General features: G+C 41.9%; 1 protein-coding gene and 1 non-coding gene across 3 annotated transcripts in view; one reads left to right on the forward strand and one right to left on the reverse strand.

Moving 5' to 3' along the window:
- FGF14 (fibroblast growth factor 14) overlaps positions 1-23,197 on the reverse strand; it is a 645,238-nt gene that overhangs the window by 601,246 nt on the left and 20,795 nt on the right. The gene's annotated exons all lie outside the window — the stretch shown is intronic.
- On the forward strand, positions 13,844-13,915 carry TRNAG-CCC (transfer RNA glycine (anticodon CCC)). Its single transcript has one exon. It is a non-coding gene; the product is annotated as a tRNA-Gly (tRNA).

Below are 23,197 nucleotides of genomic sequence, written 5' to 3' on the forward strand. Positions count from 1 at the left end.
ACCTGACTAAAACAATACTGAGTTATCTTTAGTCATATTATGAAGAATAAAAAAGACATGCTAACTAAATCCAAATGGAAAAGATTACTTTTTGAGGTACTGAAAAGGAAAAAGATTTACCTTCCATGGGAAAAAAATAATTAAAGCCTATGCAGGTCAAGAAGCAACAGTTAGAACTGGACATGGAAAAACAGACTGGTTCCAAATAGGAAAAGGAGTACGTCAAGGCTGTATGTTGTCACCCTGCTTATTTAACTTCTATGCAGAGTACATCATGAGAAATGCTGGGCTGGAGGAAGCACAAGCTGGAATCAAGATTGCCAGGAGAAATACCAATAACCTCAGATATGCAGATGACACCACCCTTATGGCAGAAAGTGAAGAAGAACTAAAGAGCCTCTTGATGAAAGTGAAAGAGGAGAGTGAAAAAGTTGGCTTAAAGCTCAACATTCAGAAAACAAAGATCACGGCATCTGATCCCATCACTTCATGGCAAATAGATGAAGAAACAGCAGAAACAGTGGCTGACTTTATTTTTCTGGGCTCCCAAATCACTGCAGATGGTGACTGCAGCCATGAAATTAAAAGACGCTTACTCCTTGGAAGGAAAGTTATGACCAACCTAGACAGCATATTCAAAAGCAGAGACATTACTTTGCCAACAAAGTTCCATCTAGTCAAGGCTATGGTTTTTCCAGTGGTCATGTATGGAGGTGAGAGTTGGACTATAAAGAAAGCTGAGCGCCAAAGAATTGATGCTTTTGCACTGTGGTGTTGGAGAAGACTCTTGAGAGTCCCTTGGACTGCAAGGAGATCCAACCAATCCATCCTAAAGGAGATCAGTCCTGGGTGTTCATTGGAAGGATGGATGTTGAAGCTGAAATTCCAATACTTTGGCCACCTGATGCAAAGAGCTGACTCATTGGAAAAGACCCTGATGCTGGGAAAGATTGAGGGAAGGAGGAAAAGGGTATGACAGAGGATGAGATGGCTGGATGGCATCACCGACTCGATGGACATGGGTTTGGGTGAACTCCAGGAGTTGGTGATGGACAGGGAGGCCTGGCGTGCTGCAGTTCATGGGATTGCAAAGAGTCAGACACAACTGAGTGACTGAACTGAACTGAAACCATTTAGGCATAAGCTTTTGAGTCTACTAAAGAGTGAGTTATCACATGAAATACAATAAAACTTAATTATTTTAAGAGATGTATACACATAAAAGAAAAACATTGAAATACCAGTAATACTGATATATAATTCTGCACCAAGCTCTTCTAATCATTAATTTATAAAATTAATGCACTCCAAAACTCAAATTAAATAGTTAATTCAACTTAACATTTAGATCAGTTGATTGTGATCTTCAGGTATTGTGGTTGCTAGCTTATTTATAGAAAAAACACACTCTTATTAATCTATTTGAAAAAAAAGCCCAGTCATTTAGGATGGCACTAATTTCCTCATTTTAAAAAAAAAAGTGAATCTGGGAGAGGTTTCGCAGTTTCTGCTTTTCACATGGTAGATCAGCTGGGAAATCAGAAATAGGACTCCAGCCTATTCAGTGAGATAATAAATGTTCAAAGAGCTTTGTGAACTGTAAAGAACTATAAAAATGTACGTTCTGTACAAGCTGGATTAGAACACTCTGTGCTCATAGAGACTTCAAGTAAATTCTGTGACAAAAGACTCCTTTTCCCAGGGCATGAGACTGCCATAAAGATGAATGTTTATTGTTATTCTGAAAGGAAAAACAAAAGGCATTTCCTTGAACTGAAGAAAATAAATAACATTTTATTTTTTAAATATGATGTCTCTATCAACTGTTTTATGGCAGCTGTGGGAAGCCCTTTGTCTTATTGCCATTTTGAGTGGCTTGAATGAGTTTCTCTCTATCCATCCCTGCCAATTTATAGCCAAGATTCTTTACCCTCATATTTAACATTAAACAGGGAGACATTTGAATTTTTCATACGATCTTGTCTGGAAGAAAAGTCTTAACTGTGATTTAACTGCACTTGAAAAAACCTTAGCCCCAAAACACACTTTCAACTTTCTGGTCTCTACCTGAGAAAGAGGATGAGCCAAACCATTGAAGATCATTTGGATACCCTGGTTCATGGCGGTGAGTCTGAAGGTAATTGTTATTGGTACCTTTTTACTAGAGAGAAGATGCTGTGAGTGCCACAGGACTTTGCTCTAAGCTTTTTAAACCAGTTGCCAACAGCACAAATGTGCACATTCATACTGATACGCCAACATTGATCTCCTCAGTAAACACTCAAAGGATCAAGAACTGTTGTGTTACAAAACGCTTTGGGGGCCACGCTTGAGGTTGTGAGCCATCAGCAATGCTTTACTCTGACACGACTTTCATGTCAATTTGTTCTGATGGTCTCCAAGTTTTTATAAAAGCCAAAACCTCACAGCGGACACAGTTCAACTTCAGAAAGTCGCTAGCGTGTCCACAGTAACTCCTACCAAGGTCTTCGTCTGCAGGCTATGTTCGTCCACGCAGTCTCAGACTCCAGCCTCACTACTTTAGTTCTTCCCTGTTTTCTGCTAAAGAATGTTTCCTGTTTACTACTGCTGAGGGTGGGGGGGAAAGAATTGTGGCAATTAAAGAACTGCTCCATAGACATTTTCATATAGAGCCACTTCCACTTGACTAATATTAAGTGGATACTAACAAGTATTCCACTCACAGAGTATCAGTTCAGTTCAGTTCAGTCGCTCAGTCATGTCCGACTGTTGGCGACCCCATGAATCGCAGCACGCCAGGCCTCCCTGTCCATCACCAACTCCTGGAGTTCACTCAGACTCATGTCCTTTGAGTCGGTGATGCCATCCAGCCATCTCATCCTGTCATCCCCTTTTCAACAGATCTATTGGAGGTTAGATTATAAAATGGCAGAGAATGGCTCTTGATAACAAAATTTAAGCTTGTTTTCACCAAAAGGCACCCACACCACCCTCACTGGAACTGTCCACAGCACCCCGCTGATGGAGGTTAGAAACCATAGTCTCCCAGTTCCTCTGCGGTTGGTCATCAGCCCTCAGCAGAGTGAAGAACCTACTGCCTGTGGGAGGAAGGCCAGAGGGACCAGAAACCCCACACATATACGGGTGAGCTCTAACCCCTTCGCAGAGTCACGAAATCTATGAGACCTAAGCTCTCGAGTCCAACCTGTTTCCCCAACTGGGATCCAGAGCCAGCTCCTTCCCAGGTAAAAAATATTCCCTTTAAAAATCCACTGAATTCCACAGTCTTGCTTTTTTCTCTCCCTTTTTAATTGGAAGATAAATGCTTTACAGTATTGTGTTCGCTTCTGCCATACATTAACATGAATCAGCCGTAGGTATACATACTGCCCCTCCCTCGCATGCCTCTGGGTTGCCCCAGAACGCTGGGTTACTCCGTGTCATATAGCAGATTCCCACTGGCTGTCTACTTCACGCATGGTGATGCACACGTTTCCACGCTACTCTCTCCACTCGCCCCGCCCTCTCCTTCCCCCGCTGTGTCCACAGTCTGTTCTCTGTGTCTGCACTTCTATTCCTGCCCTGCAAATAGATTCCTCAATACCATCTTTCTAGATTTCATGTTAGTATACAGTATTCATTTTCCTCTTCCTGACTTACTCCATATTCTGTATAACAGGCTCCAGGTTGATCCCACACGCAGGACTCTTCTCACCATGAGGCACCTCCCTTCTGGGAGAGGGCTTTTCCACAATCCAGTTACTAGGTAGGGCTGCCCCTCCTACTTCATCATCCTTTCAGTCACATGGACCAGACAGTAACCAAGGAGAAACCAAGTTCTTAAGTTCTTTTGAGACATGACCCCTTTGCGAATCTCCAAGTCTGAGTCCCCCGGTGAGGAAATTCAGACTACACACAAGCATACATTTTATCACCTTATGGAACCCCAGAGAACCATCCAAGGACTGGACTGAGGAATCTCTGGGAATGGAAAGTTCTAAGCAGATCTGAAGACAGAACCCCCAGTTCAACTTTCAGTTTTGTTCCTTGTTGACTATAAGACCTTAAGCAAGTCAATTAAAATTCTTCAAGTCTCTATTTTCTCATTCACAGGATAATAATTCCTGCCATCACCACACCTCTGGGTTCTATCAATAAAAATCAAAGTTTTGTAATTATATATCTCTATGACAACCCACTCCAGTGTTCTTGCCTGGAGAATCCCAGGGATGGCGGAGCCTGGTGGGCTGCCGTCTATGGGGTCGCACAGAGTCGGACACGACTGAAGCGACTTAGCAGCAGCAGCAGCATGAGGTTAAAGTAGGTCTTTTAATTAGAACCCTTGGAGGCATCTTTGAGTCTTTGTTTTTGTCTCTCATCTACTCACTCACCTTGGTCAGGTCCTTATGCCTGAACCCCAGTCTCTCCTTCCAGTTGTTATACATATGCATTGTTACATATGAGTAAGTAAACATAAGTATACATATATACCTGGAGAAAGAAATGGCAACCCACTCCAGTATTCTTGCCTGAAAATCCCATGGAGAGAGGAGCCTACTGGGCTACAGTCACAAAGAGTCAGACACCACTGACTGACTGAGCACACATGCGTGCACGCACGCACGTGCACACACACACACACACATATATAACGTCTATATCTACATTTGTGTATGTAAACATACAAAATTTTATATGTGAATGCAATATGTATTCATTTATCTCTCTGCCTTTGCTTTGTTGCTATAAGACAGTCATGTTTCCAAAATGAATTATTGTTTGATCTAAATAATATTCTTACTAATCATTTCTGCACTGGCACAAAGTTAGCCAAGATAGAGAATTTAGAGCATAGAGAGAAAGAGAATTTGCTGATGGGGAGGTGGGGAGAAATGGGCACAAATAGGTAATGAATCAGCTTTCATTGAGAAAGTTTCTTCTCATTCAACAGAACAAAGATTTTGAAACAGATATTAGGAAGATGCGATGCAGAAGTATAGCATCCTGTTGGCTTATGGGTCTTCACAGACTCTGGTAAGAGCTGACTCATCTTAACCTTCCCTCCCCTGGAACCCTAGGAAACACCAGGATCCCCAGTTAACAGGCCCATTTCTGAAAGACTGTACAACTTTCAAGAGTAAAATATGAGTGATTAAAAAACATAAAGGTACTAGATATTAATCCATGTCATACTGGTGTTCTGGATTATCATATTTCTGAAAATAATTAGATTTATAAATATCATGTGCTCCTTGATTAATAGTCTAAGTATCAACAACATACTATCACATGAAAGTGATGAGTCATGTCATTAGGGACGTGATGGAATCTGTGATCCACGTGTGGATTTGGTGAGCATTCTGGCTCATGGGTGGTGCCAGTCACACAAGCCTCACATGTGTGCCCTCCACTGCAGGATTCTGCCTTTTATAAACTCTGCCCACATTTTGCCTGGGCAGTACAGCACTGACTAAAACACTGAAAATACCCCTCCCTGCCAAGAAGCCAGCAGTTACTTCTATATTCTGTCTTCCTCCCTACAATAAACTCTTCATAAAAAATGTCCAAGCTTGTTCTTTCTCCGAACTTCACAATGTGATTTAAAACATAAAATAATCTCAAACAGGTAATATCTTAAAGAGGAAAGATACACATTTGTTGGAAAATAGGTTACAAAAATTCTCTTCTGCACAAGCTCAGTATATCATTTTTTAGTACAGACATTTATACCAAATTTGCTTAGAACTACTAGATGTGACTACAATTTCCTTACGCACTATTGTGTGACAATCACTATGAAAAGTACCACGTTACAATTCAGTTAGTTTTAAAACTCACTATCATAAGCAAGAAGAATTCTAGAGTTGAAGGAAAAACACAAAGTAAGGAAATAATCCAATAGCATTAGATGGCCTCAAAGGGAAAGAAAAACACCACCCAGGAAAATACAGAATTCCCATGTATTGCTATCTTCTATTGTTGCATAATAAATTACCCCACAACATCAACTTGAAACAGCAGCAAATATTTACCATCTCACAGTTTCTGTGGGACAAGAATTATCTAGGAGCATCTTAAAACATAAAGTACATGACAAAATTGATGACAGTTTAAGAGATTTATCAGTCCTGACAATAATGCAATGGCTGCATTTCAGAGTTACTCTACAGAAGTCATTATTTCCTTACATGTAAAGAAAATACAATTCACCTGCTGTTTAATGTTGCTATTAAAGGCCCGCAGATGCCATCTTTCAGGGCCTTTGTCCCAACAAGAGAACTATGTAAGAAGTAACTAGACCTGCCTCATCCCTTGACTCGGTAACATAAAAAACAAAGGTATAATTGGATCCTCTGGACCTAAATGAATAGGTATGCGTGCATGACAAGTCACTTCAGTCATGTCCCACTCTTTATGAACCCATAGTTCGTAGCCCTCCAGGCTCCTGTGTCTGTGAGATTCTCCATGCAAGAATACTGGAGTGGGTTGCCATGCCCTCCTCCAGGGGATCTTCCCACCCAGAGACTGAACCTGCAACTCCTGTATTGCAGGCGTATTCTTCACTACTGAGGCACCGAGAAAGACCCCTAAATGAATAGGAGGAAGAGTCAATAAGGAGAAGGCTTTTCTTTAAGAGAATCCAGTCATCACCACAGACATGATGCCATTTCAGAGGATTTGTCCCCGAGAGAGTTTATCAGGATGTACCGTGAGCTCCCAGTCAACAGACTGGTCAACTCATCAGTCACCTCGCTGACGGAACGACCACGCGTGTCTCTGTGACCTAAGTCCTGGGACCACTGGCCCACGTGTCACACATCCGGGTCACCCAGCCGGACCCTGGAGCGCAGGGTCAGTAGAATGTGGTTTTTCAGCCTCATGGAGGCTCCGGCCACGTCGGTCTTCTTCTATCACTGTCCTTCCCTGGAAGGCCCCTGCGGTGGCCACTACAGTGCCGCAGCACAGAGAAAGGAGCCCGGCACGCAGCGGCTGCCTGCCCTCCCGTCAGCGGAAGCCAGACCGGAAACCACCCAGGAGCGTCCTGCTTTCTTCCGTCGTCAGAGGTACAGGGCCTGAGACGCGCTGACGGAGAGGCAGGTGCCGTGTCGCACGCGAACCGCCATCTGACGGGTCAGCTCTCCTCCTCGGTGTCTTCCCCTGGCTGCAGAATTGATCGGTGAGTAGTGCTGAGTCCTGGTGATACAGGATCTTCCTGCAGACCTTACGAATGGGAATCATAAGGTCACACTCTCTCCCGACTCCGTGGGAGTCGGAAGTGGCTCTTTACCTGTTCGAGGTTAAGCGTTGCTACCCTACAGTCTGCGTGTGTGAGAACTCCGCTCAGGACCTCCTCAACTGGTGTGTGTCCCCGAATGCACCCACGTGAACCTACGTTTACAATCCAATAGCATTAGATAGCCTCAAAAAGGGGTGGGGGGGAATCACCCAGGAAAATAAAAAATCCCCATGTAATAATATTTAAATAATGCATTGACTATTTTGTGTATAAAGTAATACACTTCTTGGAACATGAAAGCCTTTCTAATAGCGTCACTGCTTGTTGTTTCCCGGTCTCAGGATTTATGACTGAAGCTTTGAGCTACAGAATTACCACTGAGAATTCCAAGTTCAGGATTTGGTCTGTCTCAAACTGTCCCTAGCAGAATTCTTCAACTGCAAAACGGGAAGAACAATTCTATTGACACACCCAAAATTAAAAGGATTATAGACAATTACATTTTAAAGGAAATGGTAACAATCAGAAGAGAGAACACATTATTAAATACAAAGATTAATTTTAATGAGATCGCTATGTTATCAGATACCTGGATGATTTTATTTAACCAAAGGTGGTGAAGAGTGAATTTTCCACTATGCATCCAGGATTATTCTTGTAATATCCCATAGATTTATCAAAATAATAAAGTATACATATACAAATACTCCAGATCTTATAATTTTATGTTTTTTACTCAAATGTAGTTAAGTATTTATTGAGTATGGTTTGATGCACTGTGGGTACCAAACAAGTGTTAGAAGTGGGTCCCTGCCTCTAATGACCTTTAGGCCTTGGGGAAATCACACACACACACACACACACACACACACACACACACACACACACACACACAAACTTAACCCTGTCTTTTATGTTCAAAACTCTTCCCTCATACAAAAAGCAAAACCAGCCAGAAAACTCATTTAAATCTCTTAACTCCTGCTATAATTACTCTATTCCTATGTCATCAAGTTATTGGACATAAACTTGCAACAACTGGCCACCTGGATTTCTATATTCCAGGTACATTCCTAAAACACAAGTGGGTCTCACTGACTCAAAACTTTATAAAATCAAAACTCATAACCAGATATAAACACTCATCATGGACCCATCTTCAGTTCAGTTCAGTTCAGTCGTTCAGTTGTGTCCGACTCTTTGCAACCCCATGGACTGCAGCTCTTGCCTGTCCTTAAATCTGATCACCAGGGGTTCACTGCGTCCAGAGCACTCCCCACACAGTGTCTTCTTACAAATAGTTCTGCCAGGTGATCCACAGGCTGGTGTGTTGGAGGGTTTTCTCTTTTCTCTCTCTCCTTAAAATGGCCTTAACTCTCCTCTTTTCCAACAAACTTTTATTCATCCTTGAAAACCCCAGTTTCAGTGCAAACTACTTAACTATTTTAAGTTAATAGCCCCTAAAACCCAGGGGCTAAGGTGAGACTTTATATGCATTATTATCATCAGTGCTCACCACACCCCTATAAGATATGTGTCATTATCTCTACTTTACAAACAGAGATATGAGACTGAGATACAATGATAATTTTTGCCCAGGATACTTTTGAACTGTGGTGTTGGAGAAGACTCTTCAGAGTCCCTTGGACTGCAAGGAGATCAAACCAATCCTAATGGAAATCAACCTTGAACATTCATTGGAAAGACTGATGCTGAAGCTCCAATACTTTGACCACCTGATGCAAAGACCTGACTCATTGGAAAATACCCTGATGCTGGGGCAGATTGAAGGCAAAAGGAGAAGAGGGTGACAGAGGATGAGATGGTTGGATGGTATTGCCAACTCAATGAACATGAGTTGGAGCAAACTCCAGGAGAGAGTGAAGGACAGGGAATTCTGACTTGCTGCTGTCCATGGCAAAAAATCAGACATGACTTAGTGATGGAATAAGAATAACAATGAGGAGACATGGAGATAAGACTCAAATCCAGGTTTGTCTGACTCCAAAGCTATATGAGTACTTAGTAATGATGTTACATACTGACTTTTAGCACCTAGATTCTTTTAAAGAATCAAAGGGAATGCAAAAGTATTCAAGTGAGTTGACATATAGATAAGCAGTCTCAGTGTGGTCACATACAGCTTTCTCTAAAAACTCTCCTCTCAAGTCAAAGAGCTGTACAAAAGCTGCCCTTCCGGTATACCTCAAGTTTCCTAGATGGTACGTTGCAGTCCTAAGAAACCAGCACATTTCCAAAAGGGTCTCCTTAACGGGTGCAGACAGGTGAATACAAAAGCAATCTGCCCGTTTCTTCTCTGTTTTTCCAGGTACAAGAAAGTGAAATGATCCTAATACTCTAAGAGTAGACTGTTCATCTGAGTCACACCAAGTAACTTGATTACCACTAAAATAGAATTTGAAAATGAGTAAAGTGGTTCTTTATGATCAGCCTTTTGGAAGTCATTCAAAAGTGCAGCAGTACCTCTTCAAAGAGGATAACTTGAATTTAAATCTCACTCTCTCTTCAGTGTTGTTTATCAACAGCTGAGTATTAAATTGGGACGCTTGATTTATGTTATGTAATTTAACAAGTATATAATTTAAACATTCATAATTAAGTCACTATTGGGGTAAATGGAATAAACACAAGATTAAGTTGGATAGTGAGGCGCTCATCACCAGAGGAGTTCGATCAGATGGGGAAGATACTGAGTTTCTAGAACCCTGGTTCTGAACCCGGAATGCACACTGCAACCACCCAAGGAGTTTTTTCCAGGATGGAGGCCCAGGTCCCACCCACAGAGATGTTTATAAAGCTGGAGTGAGATGAAGCATGAAAACGGGTTTTTTTTTTTTACTACAGAGTTTTGAAGCTCAAGTCATTCAAATTGATGGCCAAGGTGGACACCACTGCCACAGAAGGAACTCGAGCACTGGATGGAAGGTTTAAACAGGTGCCATTTCAGGACCCTTCCAACCCTGAGAGTCCAATTGTTTTTTTTTTTTTAATTGAAGGATAATTACAATATTGTGTTGGTTTCTGTCATAAATCAGACACCTCCCACCCACATCCCACCCCTCTAGGTTGTCACAGAGCACTGGGTTTAAGCTCCCTGCATCAATCAGCAAATTCTCACTGGCTATCTACACATGGACATCACCAGATGGTCAACACCGAAATCAGACATTATATTCTTTGCAGCCAAAGATGGAGAAGCTCTATACAGTCAACAAAAACAAGACCAGGAGCTGACTGTGGCTCAGATCATGAACTCCTTATTACCAAATTCAGACTCAAATTGAAGAAAGTAGGGAAAACCACTAGACCATTCAGGTATGACCTAAATCAAATCCCTTATGATTATACAGTGGAAGTGAGAAATAGATTTAAGGGCCTAGATCTGATAGATAGAGTGCCTGATGAACTATGGAATGAGGTTCATGACACTGTACAGGAGACAGGGATCAAGACCATCCCCATGGAAAGAAATCAAAAAAGCAAAATGGTTGTCTGGGGAGGCCTTACAAATAGCTGTGAAAAGAAGAGACGCAAAAAGCAAAGGAGAAAAGGAAAGATATAAGCATCTGAATGCAGAGTTCCAAAGAACAGCAAGAAGAGATAAGAAAGCCTCTTCAGTGATCAATGCAAAGAAACAGAGGAAAAGAACAGAATGGGAAAGACTAGAGATCTCTTCAAGAAAATTAGAGATACCAAGGGAACATTTCATGCAAAGATGGGCTCAATAAAGGACAGAAATGGTATGGACCTAACAGAAGCAGAAGATATTAAGAAGAGGTGGTAAGACTACACAGAAGAACTGTACAAAAAAGATCTTTAAGACCAACATAATCACGATGGTGTGATCACTAATCTAGAGCCAGACATCCTGGAATGTGAAGTAAAGTGGGCCTTAGAAAGCATCACTACAAACAAAGCTAGTGGAGGTGATGGAATTCCAGTTGAGCTGTTTCAGATCCTGAAAGATGATGCTGTGAAAGTGCTGCACTCAATATGCCAGCAAATTTGGAAAACTCAGCAGTGGCCACAGGACTGGAAAAGGTCAGTTTTCCTTCCAATCCCAAAGAAAGGCAATGCCAAAGAATGCTCAAACGACCGCACAGTTGCACTCATCTCACATGCTAGTAAAGTAATGCTCAAAATTCTCCAAGCCAGGCTTCAGCAATACGTGAATCGTGAACTTCCTGATGTTCAAACTGGTTTTAGAAAAGGCAGAGGAACCAGAGATCAAATTGCCAACATCCACTGGATCATCAAAAAAGCAAGAGAGTTCCAGAGAAACATCTACTTCTGCTTTATTGACTATGCCAAAGCCTTTGATTGTGTGGATCACAATAAACTGTGGAAAATTCTGAAAGAGATGGGAATACCAGACCATCTGACCTGCGTCTGGAGAAACCTGTATGCAGGTCAGGAAGCGACAGTTAGAACTGGACATGGAACAACAGACTGGTTCCAAATAGGAAAAGGAGTACGTCAAGGCTGTATATTGTCACCCTGCTTATTTAACTTCTGTGCAGAGTACATCATGAGAAACGCTGGGCTGGAAGAAACACAAGCTGGAATCAAGATTGCCGGGAGTAATATCAATAACCTCAGATATGCAGATGACACCACCCTTATGGCAGAAAGTGAAGAGTAACTAAAAAGCCTCTTGATGAAAGTGGGGAGTGAAAAAGTTGGCTTAAAGCTCAACATTCAGAAAATGAAGATCATGGCATCCAGTCCCATCACTTCATGGGAAATAGATGGGGAAACAGTGGAAACAGTGTCAGACTTTATTTTTGGGGACTCCAAAATCACTGCAGATTGTGATTGCAGCCATGAAATTAAAAGACGGTTACTCCTTGGAAGGAAAGTTATGACCAACCTAGATAGCATATTCAAAAGCAGAGACATTACTTTGCCAACAAAGTTCCATCTAGTCAAGGCTATGGTTTTTCCAGTAGTCATGTATGGATGTGAGAGTTGGACTGTGAAGAAGGCTGAGTGCCGAAGAATTGATGCTTTTGAACTGTGGTGTTGGAGAAGATTCTTGAGAGTCCCTTGGACTGCAAGGAGATCCAACCAGTCCATTCTGAAGGAGATCAGCCCTGGGATTTCTTTGGAACGAATGATGCTGAGGCTGAAACTCCAGTCCTTTGGCCACCTCATGGGAAGAGTTGACTAATTGGAAAAGACTCTGATGCTGGGAGGGATTGGGGGCAGGAGGAGAAGGGGACGACAGAGGATGAGATGGCTGGATGGCATCACTGATTCGATGGACGTGAATCTGTGTGAACTCCGGGAGTTGATGATGGACAGGGAGGCCTGGCGTGCTGCGATTCATGGGGTCATAAAGAGTCGGACACAACTGAGTGACTGAACTGAACTGAACTGAATGCATATGTCTCAGATGCTACTCTCTCAAATCATCCCACCCTTTCCTTCCCACAATGTGTCCAAAAGTCTGTTCTTTATGTCTCCGATAAGTCTGATTGTGGATATGATCCATGCTACAACATGGTACTAGATTAGACCTTAAGTTTCTCTGGATGTGCAAGTTCAGAATAAATTGTTGCAGTGATATTGTTTCCTGGGTGTAGCTTCCAAGTACAAAGAGGCTGCTACTATTACCTACACCTCCTTGTAGTATTCTATCTTCTGCAGATCAGGAACTGAAGAGATATTAAAAGTGAATACTTCAATCAATTCAATCAGGAAATATCTACTATCAACTATCTGCAAAACACTCCTCTGGGCACTGAACATTCAATAACAAGTTATTGGTCTCACTGGAGTCTCAGATCTCACAGGAGTGACAGTTTAATAGGCATGAATGGCTGCAATACAAAACTAAGGTGATACGTTGGAAGTTTAAGTGCATGATAGTTCATTTAAGAGAGTACACCTAGTTGGCGAAGAAAAGACTGATGCAGGCAGAAGTATGTTATCTTATTTTCTTAAGCTATGGTGCAAAATCCATACCTTATATGTTTTATTGAAAGAGAATATATATCAAAAGAAAATGTAAAAGTTGTAGATCAGCCTTTAGGTATACCAACACGCACATATACCTCCCTAAACATCTACCAGAAGAAATTCTATTAAGCAAAACCTTCTAGAGATTTTTTTTTGTTTCAACCAAGGGCTAAAGTGAAATTTTTCTAGAGTGACACAGATATATTGTTGGTTTATGCAATTTAACCAAATTCCAAATAACTTGAAACAATTGCCTAAAAACAGCCACCTTGCTAGTGAACCATGCTGATCCCACAGGATGAAGAATACTTGAGGGCTTCCTTGGGGGCTCAGTGTAAAGAATCCACCTGCCAATGCAAGAGACACAGTTCAATCCCTGATCCAGGAAAACCCCACATGCTGGGGAGCAACCAAGCCCATGTGCCACAACTACTGAGCCTGTGCTTAGAACCCAGGAGCCACAACTGCTGAACCTACGTGCTGTCACTACTGAAGCCTAAGCACTGAGAGCCCATGCTCTGTGACAAGAGAAGCCCCTATGGTGAGAAGCCCGTGCGCCGCAACTAGAGAAGGCCCGGCACAGCCAAAAAGAAGTAGATAAATTAAATTAAATTTTAAAAAAGAAAGGATACTTGAGGGACTTCCCTGGTGGTCCAGTGGCTAAGACTCTGTACGCCCAATGCAGGGGCCCAGGTTCAATCCCTGGTCGGGGAACTAGATGCCACAACCAAGACCTGGTCCAGCCAAATAAATAAATGAAATAAATATTCAAGGGAAAAAAAAAGTCTGATTATGGATATGATCCATGCTATGATCTAGTACCATGTTGTAGCATGGATCATATCCACAATCAGACTTATCGGAGACATAAAGAACAGATATGAGAGAATATCAGCTAGCTGACATTCACTGGATTCTATTTCGGAACACTAAACTTCCACCAACAAGAATTCAGAGAGGCAGAGCTGGAGTTAAAGGAAGACGTGGACTAAATCTATCATGTGTGTGTCTTAGTTGCTCTGTCATGTCCAACTCTATGCGACCCCATGGATTATAGCCCACCAGGCTCCTCTGTCCGTGGGATTCTTCAGGCAAGAATAATGGAGTGGGTTGCCGTTCCCTTCTCCAAGGGATCTTCCTGACCCAGGGATCAAACCTGGGTCTCCTGCCTTGAAGGTGAACTCTCCATCTGAGCCACCAGGGAAGCCCTATCTATCATAAAAACTAGCCAGTCGTCTCTGGCTGACTACACTAACAGAACTGGAACTGCAGAGGATGCTAGGAAAGGTCACTTGCTCTAATAAAAAGTAACACCCCCACTGCCACAGTCACACCCCGAAAACGAAATCCACGTTCATGTGTGGTCTTGTTAATCTTCACCACTAGGCGCAGGATCAAGCTAGAGGCAGGAGCCTGGCAGTCGCCAGGAGGAAGCTGTGTTCCGTATCTCTGATTCAGCCCCGGGTACGCAGTCACTGCTGTGTTCGAATCCTAGCCCTCAGACAGTGCAATCCAGATAATAAAATGCTTTAGCTGAAGAGATAAGACTTGGGAATAAACTAATGACTAGAAACTCAGCTCTTTGGCACAAATTATAATTCTTTCATAACAATATAGAAGACTTAGTAAAGTTTAAGCTATTGTTTTTAAAAAAATCAAGCATATCATATAAAATCTACCTTGTAAATAAAATAAAGACCTGACCTTCGGATGTTAAGACTATTTACATGAGAAGATATATTTGCAAGCATGAACTATAGTTTCTACCTTAAGACTGTGTCCTCCAGATTTCAGAAACGAAAAACACTCACCTGAATTCCTTTCCAGACAAGAAAACCACTGCTTAGTTTAAGAAAACCCAACCTCAACTCAGCAGATAAAGTGTCAATAAAAGTCCTCTGCCTCCTTTTTTTATATAATTTTTCAATCCCACTTCTTAAAAAAGATCAACAACAGATAAAAAACTGTATACATAAAACAGAACATCATAACCAAAAGAACAGTGTGTCCTAATGTATCTTCCTTCTTTATTGAGTTCAAAGCTAACTGAAAGGAAAAAAGAAGCCTATTAATTCAGAAGCTGTAGATTCTAGAGTCCATTTATTACATTGATTTTCGGATTCTAAGGAGTAAGTCAGCTAATTCTGCTTTCAATAAAGATGCCTGGCTGACTTATTATTTTATTAAGCATTGGAGTCTATGAGGACCCTGTTCTAGGCTGACTTCTCCTTCCATGCCTTCTCTCCTCTGTCCTTCATTCATTCCTAAGTTTTCATTTACTGGCCACATACTGATGGTGCCAGCATGTCTTTCTGCCCCAGGAGGCAGCGGAACTACAGTCTACAGTGCTCTTAAAGATATATGTTCCTCCTGCACAGCCTCCTCCAGAAAGAACTCCCACTACCACATAATTCTAAATAAAGTATGTATCAAATGACACATCAAGTAACTTTTAGTGAAACCTCATTGCTTCTGGTGTCATATTAAATATACAATAGGAAATCAATTTAATGATTGGTTGATTGACATTTTGAATCAGGTCAGCTTCACCTGGTCTTCCCTGATGGCTCAGCAGTAAAGAATTTGCCTGCAATTCAGGAACTGTAGGCAATGCAGGTTCACTCCATGGGGTCGGGAAGAGCCCCTGGAAGAGGGCACGGCAACCCACTCCAGTGTTCTTGCCTGGAGAGTCCTGTGGACAGAGGAGCCTGGTGGGCTACAGTCTGTGGGGTCCCAAAGAGTCACAGTAGCCCACTAGGCTCCTCTGTCCACGGGATACTCCAGGCAAGAATACTGGAGTGGGTCACTTGCTAGGTTCCCTAAGCTACATTTTCCCAGCACATGAAGATTATGTGTTGTCCAGTGGTACTGTCAGAAAAAGAGAGTCAGTTATTCAGGGTCACTCCCACATATTGATAATAAGTAATCACCACAAGTCCAGTGGTGCCTGGTTGTTAGAAATAGCCCCAGTCACCTGGGTCCTGGGGTGGGAAGTGTGCTCTTGGGGTCCAAGCTCCCTCCCAACAAATCTGGATTCTCATTTATAAGCCTAGCAGGTCCTACAAGCCTCTTGAAAGAGGCAAATCCAAGCTAGACTTTAAATATCAGGTTATTTTTTTCCTGAAGAAAATAAATGAATGATGGAGCCTGAAGTAGCCAGGTAGAAAAAAAGAAATGGGCTACAGTTTTCACAGATAATACAAAATTGGCAGGATAAGCTATTTATAGTTTTCAGGGTGTAAGCAGCAAGGCCAGTAGCAAAACTCAGATTTAAATACACAGTGTGAGAGGGGAGATGGGGTTTGGAAAGGAAGGAAAAGAAAGAAAAGCCCAGGAGCAGAATAGAGTTCAAAGTTGCAAATGAGATTTTTAAATTCAAAGAAGTAAAAAAAATAATAATTTGGGTAATGAATGAGCTAAAGGTTGCTTTAAAATGTGCTCTCTTCATTTAAGTTCTTGTTGTTTAATTGCCACATTGTGTCTGATACTGCAACCCCAAGGACTGCAGCACTTCAGGCTTCCCTGTCCTTCACCATTTCCCAAAGTGGCTCGAATTCACGTCTGTTGAGTCAGTGATGCTATATAACCATCTCTCCCTCTGCCACCGCTTTCTGCTTTTGCCTTCAATCTTTCCCAGCATCGGGGTCTTTTCCATTGAGTCAGTTCTTTGCATCAGGTGGCCAAAGTATTGGAGCTTCAGCTTCATCATCAGTCCTTCTAATGAATATTCAGGGTTGATTTCCTTTAAGATTGACTGGTTTATAACTTCATTTATAACTAAGGTAAAAATCCTCAGTGAGAATAACCTATAAAGTTTACCTCAAAATTGTGAGGTAATTATTATTAGATATTAGCAATCAAGGAAGATAATAATAAAAATAACAAAATATACTAATCAGAAAATCCTATAAAATATTTTTAATATTCACTTTGGCATATGTAGATGACTAAAGCTCAATAGATGGGGAAACGCTGGAAACGGTGTCAGACTTTATTTTGGGGGGGCTCCAAAATCACTGCGGATGGTGACTGCAGCCATGAAATTAAAAGATGCTTACTCCTTGGAAGGAAAGTTATGAGCAACCTAGATAGCATACTCAAAAGCAGAGACATTACTTTGCCAACAAAGGTCCGTCTAGTCAAGGCTATGGTTTTTCCAGTGGTCATGTATGGATGTGGAAGTTGGACTGTGAAGAAAGCTGAGCGCTGAAGAATTGATGCTTGTGAACTGTGGTGTTGGAGAAGACTCTTGAGAGTCCCTTGGACTGCAAGGAGATCCAACCAGTCCATTCTAAGGGAGATCAGCCCTGGGTGTTCTTTGGAAGGAATGATGCTAAAGCTGAAACTCCAGTACTTTGGCCACCTCATGTGAAGAGTTGACTCACTGGAAAAGACTCTGATGCTGGGAGGGATTGGGGGCAGGAGGAGAAGGGGACGACAGAGGATGAGATGGCTGGATGGCATCACCGACTCGATGGACATGAATTTGAGTAAACTCCGGGAGTTGCTGATGGACACAGAGGCCTGGCATGCTGGGAGTCATGGGGTCGCAAAGAGTCGGACACGACTGAGTGACTGAACGGAACTGAACTGAAGGCTCAACTCAACAAGATATACAGCAAAAGCAGATAATATTGTAATATTCTAGCAGGTATGTGTGACAATGTTCTTTAGCTTCAGAACAATGTATGAACTTCAAAACTGTCTCTTTGCAGCCAGTCCCACTTCAAGCAAAACACAAAATGTTCCAGTCTCCTTCGGTCCTGAAGGCTTGTGAGTAAAGAACTGGTTAGGCCCATAAAGTACAACAGGAGACTCAGGGAATACATGGCTTCTATTGGGGTTGGCCAAGAAGTTCCTTTAGGTTTTTCTGTAACATCTTATGGAAAAACCCAAACAAACCTTTTGTCCAACCCAATACCAGGCCTCTCAATCTGACTCCATTCAGCTTTTACTGGGGCATTTTAGTTAATACTGTAGGATACACAAGTAAATTCTTAGGGTTTTGCTGGTGGCTCAGCAGTAAAGAATCCACCTGCCAACGCAGAAGACATGAGAGATGCAGTTCGATCCCTGGGTTGGGAAGATCCGCTGGAGAAGGGAACAGCTACCCACTCCAGTATTCCTGCCTGGGGAATCCTATGGACAGAGAAGCCTGGCAGGCTACAGTCCATGAGGTCATAAAGAGTCAGACACAACTGAGCAACCAAACAACAATGAAAGTATTAACTATAGGTAAAGCTTTAAAATTATATCAATTGATAATAATAATAATTTTAGCATAGATCACCCACTGGAAAATGTCAGAAAGAAAACTAAAGTTGTTTCTGGAAAAGAAATGTGAAGGAAGGGACTGATAAATAAATGTCCACATGCTGGGTGTTTCCTCAGGCACTTTACTTCCATGTTCTCCTTCAGTCACTACAGACATTCAAGGGAAGTATGCTCTCTCTACTACCAAAAGCAAAATACGCCCACTAAACAGAAACAACTCTGAGCTAGAGAGGAATTACAGGTAGGATTCCAATCTTTAACTCCAAAGTTCACACAGCAAAAAAATAAAATAACAGCAACCAAAATTGGTTTTTAGATATACAACTATTAATAGCAGTTTTCAAAGAAGACAATAAGGACACAGAGGCTCTGCGTGGCCTTTAGACAGGGGTCATAGAACTGGCCATCTCAATCAATCAATAGGGCTGGGGACATCTTGGCCAGCACAAGCCAAAAGAAGATAGAGAAGATCCTTCATGTGGAGGAGGAAATTAAAGATGGACAGTTTTCTATGCTTCCTATTAAAGAAGTGAAGTGAATTCGCTCAGTCATGTCCAACTCTTTGTGATCCATGGACTGTAGCCCACCAAGCTCCTCCGTCCATGGGATTTCCCAAGCAAGAGTACTGGAGTGGGTTGCCATTTCCTTCTCCAGGGGATCTTCCCGACCCAGGGATTGAACCCGGGTCTCCCGCATTGTAGGCAGATGCTTTACCATCCGAGCCACCAGGGACTTAGGGAAATACGCAAATCAAAATTCAGATTTGTAAACGTTTCATTTTTTAACATGATAATAATATGATCAAAAACCTCTGTGAAAGTGGTTATTTGTACTCAGAGTTCGATTCCCCAGTTTTAAATTGGAGATATCTAAAATTAAAAACATTAAGAAAAATATTATTTTCAAGTAAATCAAACCTATTCTGAACACATTCATTCAGCAAAGCCACCAGGCATCAGGAAGTAGTAAGTTTCTCACTGGACATAGGGAAATAGCCAAGATGTAGTCCTGTGTTTGATTCATTTGTATATATCACATGTATCGCGTGTATACTGAGGGAATGTGGAGCTAGATACACACACATATATATGCACACATACATATATGTACAGAATTCAATGGATAAGCCTTTACTGTATGTTTCCGGATGTTAAATGTGCACACAGATTAAGGCAAAAGAATGCCAGCATGCTGTTAATAATTTCACCTGTTCCCTTCCTTCAGCACTTTACTTGGCTGTGCTGGGTCTGAGTTGTGGCGTGCAGCACACAGGCTCTCTAGTTGCAGAGAATGGGCTCTGCAAGTTGCAGTGAGTGGGCTTACCTGCCCCTCAGCATGTGGGATCTTAGTTCCCCGACCAGCCCAGCGATGAAACCCACATCCCCTGCATTATAAGGCAGATTCTGAACTACTAGACCACCAGGGAACTCCCTCCACCTTGTTCTTTTTTGTCTTAATTTAATTTATTTTTTAATTGAAGAATAATTGCTTTACAGACTTCTGCTGCTTTCTGTCAAACCTCAACATGAATCAGCCATAGGTGTGCATATATCCCGGGTGGGGAGGGAGATGGGAGGGAGGCCCAAAAGGGAGGGGATATATGTACACCTGGTTCTTAAGGCTGGGAGGCCCAAGTAAACAAGTTAGAAAAGGGAAGTAAAAATCACCTCATAACTGCACTCTTCCCTGACGATGTAATTACAAATAAAATATCTTTGATGTCATAAAAACAAACAAACAAAAAAAGCTTTTATTTTTAAGCAAATAAAAACCATGATCTTTCAAAGTTTTCAACCCAGGCTTTTTGGAGCTTTGGTCGTGTATCCTAGGATGCACCTCCCCTGTGCGTGTCCCACTAGGGACGCCTGCAAGACAGAGAATAGCGGCACTGCTCTGAATTTACTCCTCTGGTTCAAGCCTTCTCTTAATTCCCCAGTGCACAGCCAAGGGACGGCTGCAATACTTAAGTATAAGGGAATTCAATACTTGGAAAGAACACAAAGAAATCAACATAGACTGTCATGGAACTGGACGGTCTAGCGTAGAGTTTAGCTGTTTTCAGCTTACAGTTCAGTACATGGATGGCTCCCTACTCAGCCTCCAACCCGCCAAAATACCTTCTAACATCTAGCAACCTAATACTCAAACCCAGGAGAAGTTGGGAGAGCATGATGTTTCTTTTCCGAGGTGGTTAACTCCCACTCTCAGGGCTCAGGTTCATGTCTGAACTTATCCACAGATGACTAGCCCTGACACTGTCCACCTGCTTTAGGAAAGCCTCTGCACATTTATAGTGACAGGGCTTTGAAAAGTGAAAGTGTTAGTACCTCAGTCGTGTCTGACTCTTTTCAGCCCCATGAACTCTAGCCCTCCAAGTTTCTCTGTTCATGGGATTATACAGGCAAGAATACTGGAGTGGGTTGCCATTTCCTCCTCCAGGGGATCTTCCCAACCCAGGGATCCAATCCAGGTCTCCTGCATTGCAGGCAGATTCTTTATTATCTTTACCCAACTGGAAAATAGGGTGATTTTTTTTTTAAACAAAGCTTAATATACCTTAATATGTATTAAGGTATAACAGGAGGGGTGGTTCTCTTACAACTTCAGATGACATTCCTCTCACGGAATATTCAAGTTTTACATGAGATATTTCTTGAAAAATCTGTATGCAGGTCAGGAAGCAACAGTTAGAACTGGACATGGAACCACAGACTGGTTCCAAATAGGAAAAGGAGTATGTCAAGGCTGTTTATTGTCACCCTGCTTATTTAACTTATATGCAGAGTAAATCATGAGAAACACTGGGCTGGATGAATCACAAGCTGAAATCAAGTTTGCTGGGAAAAATACCAATAACCTCAGATATGCAGATGACACCACCCTTATGGCAGAAAGTGAAGAACTAAAGAGCCTCTTGATGAAAGTGAAAGAGGAGAGTGATAAAGTTGGCTTAAAGCTCAACATTCAGAAAACTAAGATCATGGCATCTACTTCCATCACTTCATGGCAAATAGACGGGGAAACAGTGGAAACAGTGGCTGACTTTTTTGGGGGGCTCCAAAATCACTGCAGATGGTGACTCCAGCCATGAAATTAAAAGGCACTTACTCCTTGGAAGAAAAGCTATGACCAATCTAGACAGCATATTAAAAAGCAGAGACATTACTTTGCCAACAAAGTTCCATCTAGTCAAGGCTATGGTTTTTCCAGTAGTCATGTAGGGATGTCAGAAGTGGACTGTGAAGAAAGCGGAGTGCTGAAGAATTGATGCTTTTGCACTGTGGTGTTGGAGAAGACTCTTGAGAGTCCCTTGAACTGCAAGGAGATCCAACAAGTCCATCCTAAAGGAGATCAGTCCTGGGTGTTCATTGGAAGGACTGATGTTGAAGCTGAAACTCCAATACTTTGGCCACCTGATGCGAAGAGCTGACTCATCTGAAAAGACCCTGATGCTGGGAAATATTGAGGGCAAGAGAAGGGAACAACAGAGGATGAGATGGTTGGATGGCATCACCTACTCAATGGACATGAGTTTGGGTAAACTCCAGGAGCTGGTGATAGATAGGGAGGCCTGGCATGCTGCAGTACATGGGGTCACAAAGAGTCAGACATGACTGAATGACTGAACTGAACTGAGATATTTAAGAAGTGAATCAGAATAAATTTAAACAAAAGTATAATTTATATCTCACAGTGAATTCTAAGCCTCATGGCATTAACATTAAAGCTAAGTAGACAAAGTAAATATAAATACAGTTTTATTATTGTCAGTATATTAATGAAATGACCATGCTTTGAACATTTTAGATAAACATAGATAAGAAGAGTCAGAGCACTATTTTAATGAGAGATAAATATATAAAAATTGCTCTTTCCATATACCTATGAATAGTCTGTTTTATTTTCACAGTGGTATTAATTTCCTTAAAGTCCTTGTAAGTTTTAGGAGGGTATTAATTTTTTTAAGTGCTTATAAGCTAAACTACAGTAAAGGCAGGCATTAGATAAGCATTGCCAGTCGGTTTTGTGGAGCAATAAACCAGTTTCCAGTCATAACCTATTTTACAGTTATTGCTACTCTCACTGCATTTTTCAACTTGAACATGTACCAAATGTATCATGAAATGCTATCGAAGGACAGCTGTGGACTCTCCATTCTGCTGGGAATACTCCAGTCTGAGTCCATCCTTCATTTGGTCCAACAAGCAGAATCTCGTGACATAAGTGGCAGTGGCGAAGGGAAAAAGAAATGGGAGAGCAAAGGGGAAGGAAGACGCATGAGTTTATGACAGAGTTGACATCTCTGTCAATATTGCTTCCTTAGCTTCAGGACAGACCATCCCCAGCAACTCTTCCATCTTTATCTGACCTTCCAATTCTCTCCTCTCCCTGTATAAAGACTAAGATGCCAGAAATTTGGAGGTAACAAAATGAGCTTCTAAGTTACCAATGTGACCTACTTATTCGAGAGAAGTTTAAAGTGCTAGTCAGATTGTGGTGGTGGTCATTTAGTTAGTCCTGTCTGACTCTTGCAACCCTGTGGACTACAGCCTGCCAGGTTCCTCTGTCCATGGGATCTTCCAGACAAGAATACTGGAGTGAGTTGCCCTTTCCTTCTCCAGGGGAATCTTCCCGATCCAGGGATCGAACCCACATCTCCTGCACTGGCCCATAGCTAGACTGTACCAATCCATAATTACCAATGCCAAGGTGCCTGCCTGA

Source organism: Capricornis sumatraensis, chromosome 12 (assembly GCF_032405125.1).
Source record: "Capricornis sumatraensis isolate serow.1 chromosome 12, serow.2, whole genome shotgun sequence".
Classification (NCBI taxonomy): domain Eukaryota; kingdom Metazoa; phylum Chordata; class Mammalia; order Artiodactyla; family Bovidae; genus Capricornis; species Capricornis sumatraensis.